The sequence below is a fragment of the Macadamia integrifolia genome, chromosome 6, assembly GCF_013358625.1.
Source record: "Macadamia integrifolia cultivar HAES 741 chromosome 6, SCU_Mint_v3, whole genome shotgun sequence".
In the NCBI taxonomy this organism is placed as follows: Eukaryota; Viridiplantae; Streptophyta; class Magnoliopsida; order Proteales; family Proteaceae; genus Macadamia; species Macadamia integrifolia.
In genome coordinates, this window is record NC_056562.1 from 2,102,198 (window position 1) to 2,117,735 (window position 15,538).

At 41.5% G+C, this 15,538-nt stretch overlaps 1 non-coding gene across 1 annotated transcript; it reads left to right on the forward strand.

Annotated features, from left to right (window-relative positions):
- The first annotated feature begins 15,352 nt into the window (after positions 1–15,352).
- On the forward strand, positions 15,353–15,459 carry LOC122083008. Its single transcript, XR_006141536.1, has one exon. It is a non-coding gene; the product is annotated as a small nucleolar RNA R71 (small nucleolar RNA).
- Positions 15,460–15,538: the final 79 nt, after the last annotated feature.

Below are 15,538 nucleotides of genomic sequence, written 5' to 3' on the forward strand. Positions count from 1 at the left end.
ACAATGGAAGGAGACTCACCTTGAAGAGGTGTCATAGTGTAGTAGACACAGATTCGTGAAAGACAATATCCATAGTCACAAACCAATGCCGAGTAGGAGGATGAAAACATCGATAGCCTTTTTGAGTAGGAGCATACCCTAAAAAAATGCATTGGAGACCACGAGGATTGAACTTTCCATGAGGATGATGATCACGAGCATAACAGACACTATCAAATACCTTAGGAGGAGGAACAGGAAAAGCAACAAAACCTTGAGAAGATCCAGAGGGGAGCAGAAGGTATGGACCCAAAAAGGCATTTGGTTAATAAGAAAGGTGGCAGTGAGAATTGCATCGCTCTAGTACTGGGGAGGAACATGCATCTCAAACATAAGAGAGTGTGCTACCTCACAAAGGTGACGATTCTTCCTCTTAGCAACCACATTATGAGTCGGAGTATCCACACAAATAGCCTGATGAATAATCCCATGATCGGAAAGGTAAGCTTGAGAGGAGATAGCCACACGAAAGCTGGGAATAGATATTCTAGACGGACTTCCAAATCTTAGCAGCGGAGTCAAGGAGGAGATAGCCACGTGAAAGCTGTGGCAACATGGTGTTGACAAGGAAGGCTATAACCAGAGAGTTGGCACACTCGCACTTGTCAATCTCAGTACCAGTGGTCAGACGCTTCGTGGCTCCAGTGAGGTACCCGTAATGGCTATGGGACTTGATGGAGATACAGATCGAGCGTGACCACATAAGGTAGTTTGATAGCACAAGGAGAAAAGGTAGGAAGAGTCGTGGTGTCTCCGCCAGTAGAAGCAGATGAGATGGTAAATATGGTTACTACTCAAGGGCGCTGTGCAAATAGAAGAGACACTAGCCGGAGCTAGAGAAAGCACTAAAATAACTAGAAAAAGCTAGAAAACCCAAAAATCGATAAAGGGTAAAACCTTGAGAAAATAATTTTTGGGATAGCTCTAGAACAGAGGCCTCAAATGAAAAAGTGGTTGGTACATACCATCACAAGGATAAGAGGCACCAATCGCAACAAACATCAAGACGATCGGAGCATTAAGTGGGGAAAAATTATCCCGGCAATGAAAAAACGTTCTCAGGGAGAAAACCTTGAAAAAGTGATGAAAAAAAGGTTCTGGGTCTCTCAGATCATTGTAGAAGAGAGTGTGAGACCCCAGGGGAAGGATGGGTGGAGGCTAGAAACCCTCTTGGTGGTTTAAGAAGCTCCCACCATGAGAGAGAAGCAGATGAAGAGAGATGGTGGGACGCACAAATGAAGGAGGCCAGAGAGATAAATGAGAAAGAGGCAAAGAGATGGAGAAGAGGGAAAGCGTTACGGATCTTAGGGCTCTGATACCATGTTGAATGGGGTAATGACTTGTGTCTAATATGACACTAGCCCTCTTTGTTTATTACAATGGAGAGAAGGTTCTAGGGAATTACAAAGACCATTAAACCCTTAGGGTCCGTTTCGTAACTGACACTTTCCCTAAAACCCATAAAACCCATTATTACAACTGAGACAAAATCTTCTTATTACTGGGCAAGGATAATTCTTGTAGGGCAGCCTCTTGGGAAAATGAGGAGAGCTACCATTACGATGATGGTAAACATGAAGGGGGGAGTGGGACAATTGGAGGTTGGTGGGGACTAAAGGGATGGTCATTGACTTTAAGCATAGGAGGGGTCAACCCAAGGGAGGAATTAGAGGCCAAATATGTCACCCCACCTTCACTTACCTGAAGGTTGGTGACCTGGACACAACTGTATCCACAATCCATACAGGATCTTTGATGCAGTAATTTAAGATCACAAAGTAATGAAATAAATCTAAAATCAACGATAGATGATAACAATCAGTAAGATAAACACAACTGGTGGATTCTATTGATATGTACCATACTTACACAAAAGAATGTTTACACCTCTCAAAACATAATTACAATATTATCCCTAGGGTTACACCAAGTATATATGCAAAAAGAATTAAAAGAAGAAGACTACTATCATCTTCAAGGTGCCTCGTAAGCCCAATCATCACGCACACAACCTATCTCGTGTGTAACTAGTTCCTCGACCCATAGTTCATCTCCATATAGAGCTGGCTCCTCAACAGTAGCCTCTGAACGGTTCCCTGGATCACCATTTAAAAACATTACAACAAATGAGATGAGCTTCCATGAAGCCTAATTAGGGGTGGACATGCAAGCAAACATAACCATATGTTAAATGCAAAAATAATGACAATACTCAACAACATCCAATGAATGCATATTAGATGAATATAATGTCATGATCCGGTTTATTACCACACAAGCCTAGTCAATAGATTCTAAGTCCATATTTGATTTTAGTGCTACTGCAACATAGGTGGTATCCACAGTCACGATGGTACATTATCGGTCCCCGACGATACAAGATAGTTGCGAGTCAGGAGTATACTGGTCGCTATATGGCTACTTTGGTACCCAGTAAGCCCCTATGAGTAATCCCCCATATATACCTTAACACCGAATCCAACATCCTGTGAAGAGTATACCACAACACCGGTATCAAACCTTCGATGAAGGGCTTGTTATGATGTCGGTACCCCCCACGAGATCTATTAGACGGTGGGATTAGCCAATACCTTTCCCCTATTGGCAAGGGGTTGTAGCACCTAGGTTATTCTCCTAGCCCGATGCAATTTAGTAAGAAATCGTATCATATCACAATCATACTCACACACTGTGGACATACAGTGCCGGAACCTTACCTTCGGCTACCCTGTACCCCACACTCACACTATCTCTATGGGCATGTAGTGCCGGAACCCAACCTTCGGCTAACCTGCATCCCATTCATCAACACCAACACACACACACACAGAGACACACTTTGTCGGTATGTAGTGCCTGAATCCAACCTTTGGCTACCTTGCATCCCATTCATTAATACCAACACACTTGCACACACTGTGGGCATGTAGTTCCAGAATCCAACCTTTGGCTACCCTGTATCCCACTCATCAACACTAAAATACACATCATTATACACATTCAAATTCTCAACAGTAATGGATTTATAATGCAAATGTTCATGATCATATGCATAGAAAACATGTTATAAACACTTCGTAAAATATTCACAACACTTACTCACCTTGTGTTCCTAATGGTTGCGTAATGCCGATGGTCTCCTGCCGCGTTGCGTCTCCGTGCCGGTTCTATTCCTATGAAACATAGGGTTTTACGTCAATTGTCAAGCATGGGGAAGGTCTCCTTAGAGGTCAAATGACCATTAAAAAAGGTCAAAATAGGGTTTCAGGTGGTTCACCGGTGGATGCTCATTGGCTGGTGGTGACCGGTGAGTTCACAGGCTGGTGAATCCGAGAGTTCACAAAAGAACCCAAAGATCTCTATAGGGTTCACCGGTGGATGCTCACCGGGTGATGGTGATCCACTGGTGATCTCACCGAGGGATGGATCCGATGTGTTTACAAAACCTGCAGGATGTACACCGGTAGATGCTCACCAGGTGACGGTGATCCACTGGTGGGCATCAGCCGGTGGAGACTAATCCGAGACTTCTCTGTCCAGATTTGCTCCACAAGCCATTAGGGTCCTTTTATGTGATTATGTGTGTCTAATTCCCTATTGGTGAGGTCCCATCCCCAATTCTCATTTTTCCCTCTTTTGATTTGCTTACAAGTTTGGGTTTGTGATTATAGGGTTAGTTCTCATGTATGGAGTACCCACACATAACACTTAGTTTAGGAATAGTATAGTAAGTTACTTAGATCACTTATATTCTAGGGATTTGATCATATTCCCCAAATTTAAGGTTTAAGTTGCTATAAATTGGGGAAATCGGTTCGAGTTTCATGTATAAGGTCTCTAAACCCAAATGTGACCATCCCAAACATTATTTAGGCGTAATGAATCGTTTCCCCAACCTAGGGTTAGGTTATGATGTTTTGATTAGAGGGAATTTGGTCAATTGCCCAATTTCTAGGGTTTTGGATTGCCTAATTTGGGGCTTTCTCTATATTGGGGATCCACACTCAAATGTGAGTGGTTGGATTGCTAGACTAAGTCCCCTACACTAAAATTCCCCAATCAATTGGTAGGTCAAGTAGGTGGGTAGAGGGATTTAGGTCAGGTTTGCCCTAGCTTAGCCTAGGTCAAGAAGTAAGGTGAGAGAGAGAGAGCCCCCTTTGAATTCACCTTCAAAGGGGGTGGGTGAGTGGAGGTGATCTCCCTTACTCCCTTCCTCTTCCTTCTTCCTTGCTTCCTTCCTTCTTCTTCTTCTTCTTCTTCTTCTTCTTGTCCTTTCTCCCTTCCCTTGCTCTTCGGTTGGTAGGAATGAAATGAATGCGCAAGAAGCTCTATTTATAGTAACTTAAGTTACTTAGGGTCTGTTTGGAAAATGAAAGAGTTTTCACTCATTATCGGGTTAATTTCCCAAGCGGCACTAGTAAGCCCACCTCGGAGTGATCCAATACATTAATCCACTCCCTTGCTTCCCTTCTTCTTCTTCTTCTTCTTCTTCTCCTTTCTCCCTTCCCTTGCTCTTGGTTTGGTAGGAATGAAATGAATGAGCAAGAAGCTCTATTTATAGTAACTTAAGTTACTTAAGGTCTGTTTGGAAAATAAGAGTTTTCACTCATTATCGGGTTAATTTCCCAAGTGGCACTAGCAAGCCCACCTCAGAGTGATCCAATACATTAATCCACTCCCTGGTAGGTTAGTAAGCTATTGGAGGTGGTTTGAGGTGCACAGGTGCAAGGGCCCGGGCCCCACGGCCAAATAACCTAATTCTGGTATGTACCCTCACCGGAGGGCATTCACCGGCTGGTGTCCATCCACCGGTGTATCAGCCGGTATGGGCTGTTTTGGTCCACTTTGGGTGGAACAGAGCTTGTTGGTTATGAGGAGGTTTCCTTAGGTGCTTGCAAGTGTGTGGGCTCTTTCTTTGTGCATCTCACTACTAGGATCTGGATGATTCCCCTTCAATTGTAGAGGACTTACACTGACTCTTCTTCAGTGGTTTGAAATCCTTTTAGTGCTTAGTGCATGAGTAGCATGTGCATGTGGGATCATCCTTCCCTTTACGGCAGAAGACTGTTGCTACCTAGTAGTCATTGGTACTGGCAATCTCTTGTGATTCACCTTCAGCTAGTCACACAAGGAAATTTAAGGCATTGGTATAACAAAATAATCTCTGAAAGTTATTATCCTTGTTGAACCTTTGGCCCATGCATCGTCTTATTATGTTGTTGTGCAGTTCTATGATTCATGAAATTCCTTATAATTATGTAATTCTTTCATAGTTAGTTCTAAAATGTCTATATTCCATGGATTGTGACTTGCTCATTTTGTTCCATATTTTTTTTTTGGTGAATAAATAATTCATTACCAAGAGAAAGAACATTATGGGATTTACTTCTTTAGTGGTGGAAGTGTTAGCATTCAAGCCTCAAGGGCCTGATTTATTTATTATTTGTTGCTTGTTCAGCAAATGAAGAAAATTTCCTTGACCATTGGCTATTTCTTCCATGTGGAGGGATGATAGTTATTTTGACTGTTTGATTCATGTGATATTCTCTACACTGGCCATAGGTCAGATTTTGTTACCCATTTGATGCTGGTAGCTGTCAAATATCCAAATTAGCATTCAGGCAATGATGAGTTTATGGTAATTAATATCTGAAAGGTGTTCATTTTAAATTTCTATTTTGTGTTTCTCATCACTAGTATTTTTGTTGGGTTTCTTGTACATTGAAATGTTTTTTACAAAAATGGAGTACACTAGCATATACTGGTCATTCTCCTGATCAACTATCATATGGATTTTTGAGTGAACTCATATGTCGGGCGGAAGTTTGATTCAGCTGAATCACTTACTTGAAGAAACTGTGTCTGAAATTAACCAATTTCAGGTTGGCTTGATTCAATCCTATCTAATATGGTTTAGTTTTCCAGATCTAGGTACCTTGACTTTTCCCTCCTTGTGCTTCCTATCTTCTGATATTTGTTCAGGTCTTACTTCACTAGTTGCATTTCCTCCAGGATGTCAAAGTTCATTTTAAAGTCTTTTCAGTGGGTTTCCAATGGATTCTTTTATTTTAAATCGCAGAAGGGTGAAATCAAAGATCTTGAGTACTTCATGAGGGTGCTTTTATGGCTATCTTTCCCTTTGATATAGGAAAAGCTTGTAGTTCTCGCTGAACAACAGATTAAACTTTATAAGATTTTGGTAATGAGTGCTCTCAGTGGATGCACTAACCTTGCGTTTTCAGGTGGGTTTCCAATGGATTCTTTTAGTTTAAACTGCAGAAGGGTAAAATCAAAGATCTTGAGTACTTCATGAGGGTGCTTTTATGGCTATATTTCCTCTTGATACAAGAAAAGCTTGTAGTTCTTGCTGAACAACAGATTTAACTTTAGAAGATTTTTAGCAATGAGTGCTCTCAGTAGATGCATTACCCTTGTGTTTTCTTCTTCTCTTGGTAATGAATTATTTATTCATCCAAAAGAATTTTTATAAGAAATTTTACTATTGATATGTGTTGTTTTGATCAAATTGCTTAGTCTTATTGGAAAATATATGCGATCTACAGTATTTTTGTTGTCATGATTTTTTGTTTGTATGCATTTATTGTTGATTCTTATGCAAGAATTATTTTTAATATATTATATTTTTGGTGGAAGGATGTCTGATTTGGGGGGTGTTCTTTGTTAGCTACAATTTACGTTTTTCCTACATTCTGAATCCCCTTTATGGAGAAATATAACCCTTTTGCTTGAGGCTAGAGTGTCGTTTTACTTTGTCTTACTGCGGCAAGAAATCCTAAAGCATTGAATATTTTTTTTCCAAGATCCTTTTCCTCTAGATACCTTGATCACTTTGCATACACATTGTGCCATTCTTGGATTGTTGGGTTTTTGTCTTAAAATGGAGGTAATTAAGCTATGATTATTTACTGAGCCTTGGGGAGTAGTTTTGAGATCTTGGGGGCTGCTGATGAACATATTTGGGTATTCAACAAATTCAAACTCAAAAAGGACTTTTTGATTTTGAAGAATGAGGGGTTGACAAAGAAATATCACTTGTTCTTAACATAAGATTGTTATTGAATGTGCAAATATTTTTGTAATAACCTATTACGTAAGTCCAAAATTCTTTCTACTAGCATTGCAAACGATAGCTATTTTATTATGAAAGAAATTGTCTCGATGTGCGTTGAGTTCTTTTTTTTTTTTTGTTGGGGGGGGGTGTGGAGAGGAAAAAGGGGAAATTCTACTTAATGATGCGTGGAGAGGAAAAAGGGGAAATGCTACTCAATGATGGAGTTTTGACATGTTTGTTTCTAAGTTTTATTTTTCCCCGTCACAATCCCAATGAAAGAGATGAATCCTTTTTTTTTCCTTGAAATTTTGATAGTTTGTCTGGGAATATGAGCTGAATTTTTACATTATTTTGAGGAACCGGATCTATATGACCCAATGTTATTAAATCATGATAGAATTAAATTACATTTCATTTTCCAATGTTTTATTTTGTGCACTCTAAAATTTACTTTCTTCTCCATATTTTTATTAGTATTGGTACGAAGGATAAAAATCCTTGGTCTCATGGACTTCAAAAAATATTATTCCATAATACATGTCAAAAGATGCTAAAAGTTACTATGCAATTGCTCGTATATTTATCTTTATGATTACACTTCATTTCATGATCTGATAATGGAATTGAAGTGAAAGATTATTTAAACAAAAGGACAGATGTTCCTTGCAAAGAGGGTTCATCACAAGGTACATATATCATTGACTCTGCTCCAAATTCGTATTCACGCATTATATTTTTGTATTGTGCAGTTCTATGATTCTTGGAATTCCTTACAAATTATGTAACAGTTTCAATAATTACTTCTAATGTCCACATTCCATGGATTGCGATTCCTTAATTTTTTTAGTGTTAAAATGGCTCTGGTTTTCCTTAATGTTAAAACATTATGGGATTCACTTCTTTAGTGGTGAAAGTGTTAGGGTTCAAGCCTGAAAGGGCCTATTTTAACTATTATTTGTTACTTGTTCAACAAATGAAGTAAATTTACTTGACCATTGGCTATTTCTTCCATGCTGAGGGATGATGGTTATTTCGACTCTTGGATTCATGGGTCATTGGCCCCATGTCAGATTTAATTGCCCATCTAATGTTGGCAAGGATCAAAGAACCAAATTAGCCTGCAGGCAATGGGCCTTAACGGTTTCTTTGCTGTTACTATTAAATTCCTACTATTCTAATCACTAGTATTTTTGTTGGGTCTCTTATACAAACTAAGCTTTGAACTGTTGATGACAAAGATGGACTACACTAGTATAGACTGTTCATTCCCCTGATCAACTATCACGTGGATTTTTTTAGTGAACTCATATGTCAGGCGGAAGTCTGATTGAACTGAATCATTTAGTTGAATGCACAGTGCAAAAGAAATGTGTTTGAAATAAATTTCTTCAGGTTGGCTTGATTCGATCCCGGCTAATGTGGTTTAGTTTTCCAAATTTAGTTGTTGACTTGGATTTAGGTATCTGACCCAAGTTAATATACCCCTTAGTCCCAATTTTATGAACCACATCCGAAAATCTCACTTCCAAATTTGTATACAAAAGGCGAGTTTAGTATTTCTGTTATGTTGCAAGTATATGGTTGACCGGTCCTTTGATGGGCATCAAGAAATCGTCTTGGTAGCAAACACCAAACCAGAAAAAAAGAGGAGAGGATAAGGATAGAGACTAGAAAGACACTCCAATCTCCTCGTTGCTTCGTATCTGGATCCTTCCCCTGATCCGATGGTCCACCGGTCCAATTGTTACATGAACTGTTGTGTTTGTTTGTATGCTGTTATTTTTTTTGATGAATAAATAAATTCATTACCAAAAGGAATAATATATAAGGGGGAGGGGGGAGGGGGGAGGGGGGAGACTAGACAGAGCTAGCCAAACAAGAAACAAAAATCAAAGCAAGATCTAGAACCGGATTTGCAAGCAAGAAGACCCAGCTGAAACAAGAAGAACAAAAAGGGAGGGTGGGAACTTAGGCAGCAACATGGGAAGGCTAGGGATGGGGGATAGTGTCAATGTGAAGTTTCTAAGAGGTAATAATATGTCTGTTCCTGGCGGAGCTGGGCACAGGTCTGTGGGGGGTGGGACAGGATTTTGTAGGAAACATCAAGGAGATGGCTTTCCAAATCTTATCCTTAGATCGGGAATTGGAAGACCATCTTCGGATGTTGCGCTCCATCCAGATATGGTTGATGGTAGCAGAAAAGGCTAGCTTCTTGATAGTATCACAGATATGGGATCCCGAGAAGGTCATGTCAATCCAGATCCACTCTCTGTCAAATGGAAGAATAGGCCTCGAAGAGGGCCAAATTTTAAAGAGGACCAATTTCCAAATAGAGGAAAAGAGGAGGCAAGAGAAGAAGAGGTGAGGAATATCCTCAGAATCATTGGGACAAAGACAACAAGAGGGGGGCAGGGATATGGCGGTGGATGAGGAAGGCTTAGGTGGGAAGACAGTTGGAGAGACATCTCCAGAGAGTAAAACTATAGCGAGGAATGTGGCCTTTGAACCAAACAAGGTTAGACTAGGGAACCACAGGACCAGAGGTTCGAACAGAAGACAGGCCAGGCGAAAGAAAACAACCCATTCGATGAGTGCCTCCAGATACATTTGTCCTCTCTACCCCGGTGACCAGGAGGAAGAGGGCGGAGGGAGGACCAGAGATCAAGGAGGTGGGAGAAGGAGGGGATACCATTCAGTTGGACAGAATGGTTCTTGGGGAGATTAATGAGGCCAGGATGCCAGTCGGGTGCCAAAGGTCCATCCATAAGGAGGTTGTCTGACCATTTCCAATGGAGAAAGGGATGGCATTGAGAGCCAGAGGACAGAGAGTGAGAATATTCCGCCAGATCCAGGAACTATCAGGAGGAACCGGGATAGTCCAGAGAGAGTGGTGCCTGAGGGGGTGGAGTGGATCCAGTCAACCTAAATACTCATATGGTTGGAAACGACTTTCCAAATGAGCTTGAGAATACCCGCCGAGTTGACATCTTGGATTCTTCGAATGCCATGACCCCTTTCAATTTTGGGGGGACAGATCTTGCTCCAACTGAGAGGGTGAAGGAATCTGGAGGTATCTGCTCTTTTCCAAAGGAAGGAGCAGAAGATTCCTTCAATGGTTTTGATGATGGTGGCAGGAAGGGAGAAGACACCGGATCAGTAAAGATACATGGATTGGAGTACCGAGTGGATGAGGGTAAGATGGCCAGTGTAAGAGAGCAGCTTGCCTCTCCAGAGCTGAAGTTTCCTCCTCAGGATGTCCAACAAGGGGGAGCAGTGATGGGAGGAGAGCCTGGAGGAGATGAGAGGGAGACCTAGATATTTAACCGGCAGGGACCCCAGGGAGAATCCGGTAACGCCAAGCAAGAGATCTCGGGTGTCAGGAGAGACCCCCGAAAGAAAGAGGTTAGATTTGAGAAGGTTGATACTGAGACCAGAGAGGTTCTCAATGGAGCGAAGAGAGTTCATTATGGTGGAGATGGAAAGAGGATCAGGTTTGGAGAAGATCATGATGCCATCAGCAAAGGCAAGGTAAGTGAGAAGGCTGGATTTACACTTGGGGATAGGAGAGATCAAGTGCAGGTCAGTGGCCGATTGGATAGACCTAGATAAGACCTCCAGGGAGAGGGAGAAAAGGGAGAGAGGGGGCAGCCTTGTCTAATTCCTCTCCCGGGAGAAAAATAGCCAGCAGGACTACCATTAACGAGGACAGAGAACATGGGAGAAGAAATACAGCAGTGAATCCAGTGAACAAAGGAAGGAGGGAAAGACATGGTGAGGATGACTCTAGAGATGAAGTTCCAACTTAGGGTGTCAAACGCCTTGTGGATGTCAATTTTGAGGAGGGCAGCAAGGGAATGAGATTTACCAAAACCATAGACAATCTCGTGACAGAGGATAATATTGTCAGCAATGCTCCTACCAACAATGAAAGCTGATTGATTAGGATTGACAAAGATGTTGATGATCTTCTTGATTCTATTGGAGAGAATCTTGGCCACAAATTTATAGAGCAGATTGCATAAGGAGATTGGCCGAAAATCATTCATGGAGATCGCTCCCTCCTTTTTGGGGATGAGGTAGAGGAAGGTGTAGTTGACTCCACGAATCTGATTGGGATTAAGGAGGAAACTCCGAATTGCTTAGATAAGGTCATGACGGACAATGTTCCAACAAGAGAAGAAGAATCCCATGTTGAAGTCGTCCGGGCCTGGGGCTTTATTGGCCTTATGGGAAAGGATAGCCGAGAGAATTTCTTCCTTAGAAGGGATGGACTGGAGGTAAAGGAGCTGGTCATCAGGAACAAATTTGTTGAGAAGGAGGTGCGGGATGGGAATTGGGGGAGCCGAAGGGGGAGGGTGAAGGATGCTTTGGAAATGAGAGACTGTTTCGGCTTTGATGTCCACCGGGTTAAGGAGCTCAGTGCCGGAGGAAGTGATGAGCTTGGGGATAGAATTCACATTGTTTCGAGCCTTTAGAGACCATTTGATGCCAGCTTTCTAATGGAGAAAACTTTCTTCTTGACTTAGAAGCAGGGAGCGCTCCTCACCCAAAGACTTCTCCTCAGCAGTGAGGGAGGGGTTAAGGAGATCAGATTGGATTCTGGATTGGATGGAGGAGAGCCTATCCCGACAATAAGAGACCCGAGAAGACATGTTGCCGAAGGTGAAGGAATTCCAGGTCTTAAGGGAGGCTTTGACATTCGTGAACTTCTTAGTCAAGGCAAGGAGAGGGGAAAGGGAGGGGTTAATGGGAATGGTCCAAGCATCTCTCACTAATGGAAGGAACTCAGGGTGAGAGACCCAAATATCAAAGAACTTAAAGGGCTTTGGACCAAAGGAACGGAAGGGGAGGACGTGGATGGAGATAGGGCTATGATCAGAAATCCATGGGAGCTTAAAACTAGCATGGGAGAGACCCACATATCAAAGAACTTAAAGGGCTTTGAACCAAAGGAACGGAAGGGGAGGACGTGGATGGAGATAGGGCTATGATCAGAAATCCCTAGGAGCTCAAACCTAGCATGGGAGGAAGGAAAGGAGTCAAGCCATGCTTCATTTACAAAAGGGCTCGATCAAGTTTACAACCCACACGAAGGCTACCAGATCTTTTGTTGTGCCAGGTAAGCTTGACTCTCGACCAACGAAGGTCATTACTACTTAGGTCCTCAATATAGTCATTGAAGGACTCAACTGCATGATGGTCAATGGGGTTCTCTCCATGTTTCTCGTGACTGAATCGGATGACATTGAAGTCACCCACAATGCCCCAAGGACAGGAGCCCGTAGAGAGGCAAAAGGAACGAAGCTCAGCCCAAAGGGAAGCCTTGCGAGGGGCAAGATTGTGGGCATAGATGATAGAGAGGTAACAGATGTGAGCACCAGAGGGATGGAAGATGGAGAGATGAATTGCTTGGGCAGAGGACGAGATGGAATTAATGAGGAGAGACTGGGGATCCCAGAGAACCCAGATTCTACCATTGGGGCTGTGGAGATAATTGGAGATGTGAGACCATGTTGGGGTGATGGAGGAGATGATACTCGATGCATTAGCCTCTAGAACTCTGGCTTCTAGAAGGCAACAGAGATTGGAGATTGAATGCGAGACCAATCTGGTCTTGATAGCAAACACCAAACCAGAAAAAAAAGGACGAGGATGGAGACTAGAAAGACAATCCAATCTCCTTGTTGCTTCTTATCTGAATCTTTCTCCTGATCCGATGGTCCACCGGTCCAATTGTTACATGAACTGTTGTGTTTGTGTGTGTATGTTGTTATTATTAGTCAGCATATGTTGTATATATACTTCTTTTTCTTATTCTTTGGTTTGGAGTTAGAATCATCTCCCCCCCCCCCCCCCCAATAAGAATTTTTAAGAGAGAGAGAGAGAGATAGATACACGACTTTTGACAAGAGGTTGAGGAGGAACCTTAGAGGGGAAACCTAACCAAGGCTTCCGTTCCCAAGGTCTCTTAAAGCAACCTAAGCCGAACAAACACTTATTACAAAAGAAGAAAATTAGAAGCTCTGAATCACACATTGCCTTTCAATTCTCAAAAGCCTAAGAAAAAACAGCAAAAAGTAACAAAACAAAGCTGCAAAACCCTCTACTCTGCTCCTATTCTTCTTGTTTGCCCATTTAGTCAAATTAGTATAAGCAAAATTGTGTGCAATGTCTTTGTGAGCAAAGCCATAGACAATATATGTTTGAATTTTCAAAAAGCTGCATCTTTCTTTAGTCTTACACCCTCCCCACACACTAAAAAAGGATATTGATATATTTTCTTGATCTTGGTCAATTTTATTTGTAACATATGGGAAGTAATTGACAGCTTTTTGGTAGGTTCTTTTGCCATATTCAATACTAAAGGATCCACGCTAAAAGGTTTGGCTGTTAAATTTTTACAGCGCTGGCTTCTGACCTGATGCACCAACGATCCTTTTTCGGGGTTTGGGACTAGCAACATAAAAACAAAGGTGGGGTTGGGTTTTCTCTCTAACTGTTGACTGACAGATTCTATTTGTTGAATCAGAGAAATACTTATGTTCCTTAAGGTGCTGGAAATTTTTTTTCTTTTAATTTGAGATGTAAAACTGTTTTGGCCTATTGTTCCAGTCTGATGGCTTGAACAAGAAGTTATGGTAGATAAAACATGTGTTTGATGGCCATGAAGAAGGTCCTGCAATTTTCTGAAAGATTAAAACATCAAACCGGAGTCCGTTCAGAAGTCTACAGTTTTTTATTAACAAAAGGTTTAAACTAAGATTGAACCATCCAGCCTCTGTGGTGTATTTTATAGGTATTCTGACTACCTGGTCCAAACCGTCCAAGGATATGTGAGATCATATTGGTTTAAGGTGACTTCTAAAATTTTTTAATTTATTTGTTGCCACCTAATTTTTCTTTTAATACACCGTTTTATGTATTTAAAACGCCTTTTTGGGCACACTAGTGATACGTTTGTGAGTACACAAATCTTTCAATACCTTTGCATAGGCGGGGATCTGGGATATGGCATCCAAAAGAGGGATGTTCACTTCTACCTTTTTGAAGACTTCTAAAATTTTATCCATGGAAGCAGTCTTCTTTTTGTGTACCAAGCGATTAGGAAATGGGATAGGATGAACATAAGGACTATTAGGGATTTGCCCCTGTTCAGAAGAATCATTTTTGGTTTCCTCACGCAAATCATTTTTAGTTTCAGAAAAATCTTTAGGTTCATCAGACGAACGTAGAACAAGAGACACACTTGTGTCCTCAATTGAAGAAGAGTCAACAGGAGTAATAGATGGGGAAGATTTAGGAACGCTTTGTAGGTACTCTCTACCACTCATAAGGGCATAAACAACATTACATTGGTTAGAAGGCCCTTGTTGGGTCTGACCTTGTATTATATTCAGTGGTGCATTAGTTGGTCCTTGTGAACTAACAGGCTGATGATGCCTAGGGTTAGGCTCTGGTTGACTGGGTAAAGTTCCTTTCTCCCTCTCACGCATAATTGAGACAACTTGAGTGAGTTCTCTTGTAAGATTTTGATGGCTTGTCATGAGGAGGGCCATATTTTTTTCCAAGTCACTTATTCTACTTGCCTCTCCAGTATTGGTAAACCCAGGGGGTTGCTGATAAGATGATAGAAGAGGGGCCCTAGGAAAACTTGCTTGAGGTCCTACATTTGACCTAGGAAAAGTATTTTGGGAAAAAGATTGTTATGCAAAGGGAGGCCTTTGAGGTCCAGGTTGACCTTGATTATAGAAATTGGAAGGTCCTGCTTGGTTGTCTTGATTCCAAGAGAAATTTGGGTGATTTCTCCATCCTGGATTATAGGTGTTACTATATGGATTATTCTGGTATAAGGCATTAACACTATCATTAGAAGTGCCCCCAGAGGTGTTGGGGCATTCTTCTATGACATGTTCAGGGGATTGGCACCAAGCACAAATCTTAACCAAATTGACTGATGATGGCTCTCTAGGAACAATAGCCTCAATCCTCTTGATTAGGCTATCCAAATGGGCTTCCTTGGCTACCATCCCATCCACAAAATATCTTTTCCCTCCTATGGTTCTTTCACTCTCTTGGGTTGATTCCCACTCACGGGTTTTGTCAGCTAAGTCAAGTAAAAATTCCCATGCCTTTCCTTCATCTGTAAAGGATGTGAATCCCTTAGGGCACATAGACTCTATCATTTGTTTAGTTGGGTAATCAATACCCTCATAAATTATTTGACATAAATGCCATAAGTCTAGGCCATGGTGAGGGCATTTTTGGAGTAGATCCTTGAATCTCTCCATAAGTTTGGAAAATGACTCACTAGGCTTTTGCCTAAACTGAAGGATATCACTTCTAAGCTTATTGGTCTTGTGAGTTGGGAAAAACTTCTTAAGGAAAACAACTGTGAACTGTTCCCATGAGGTTATGGAATTTGTGGGT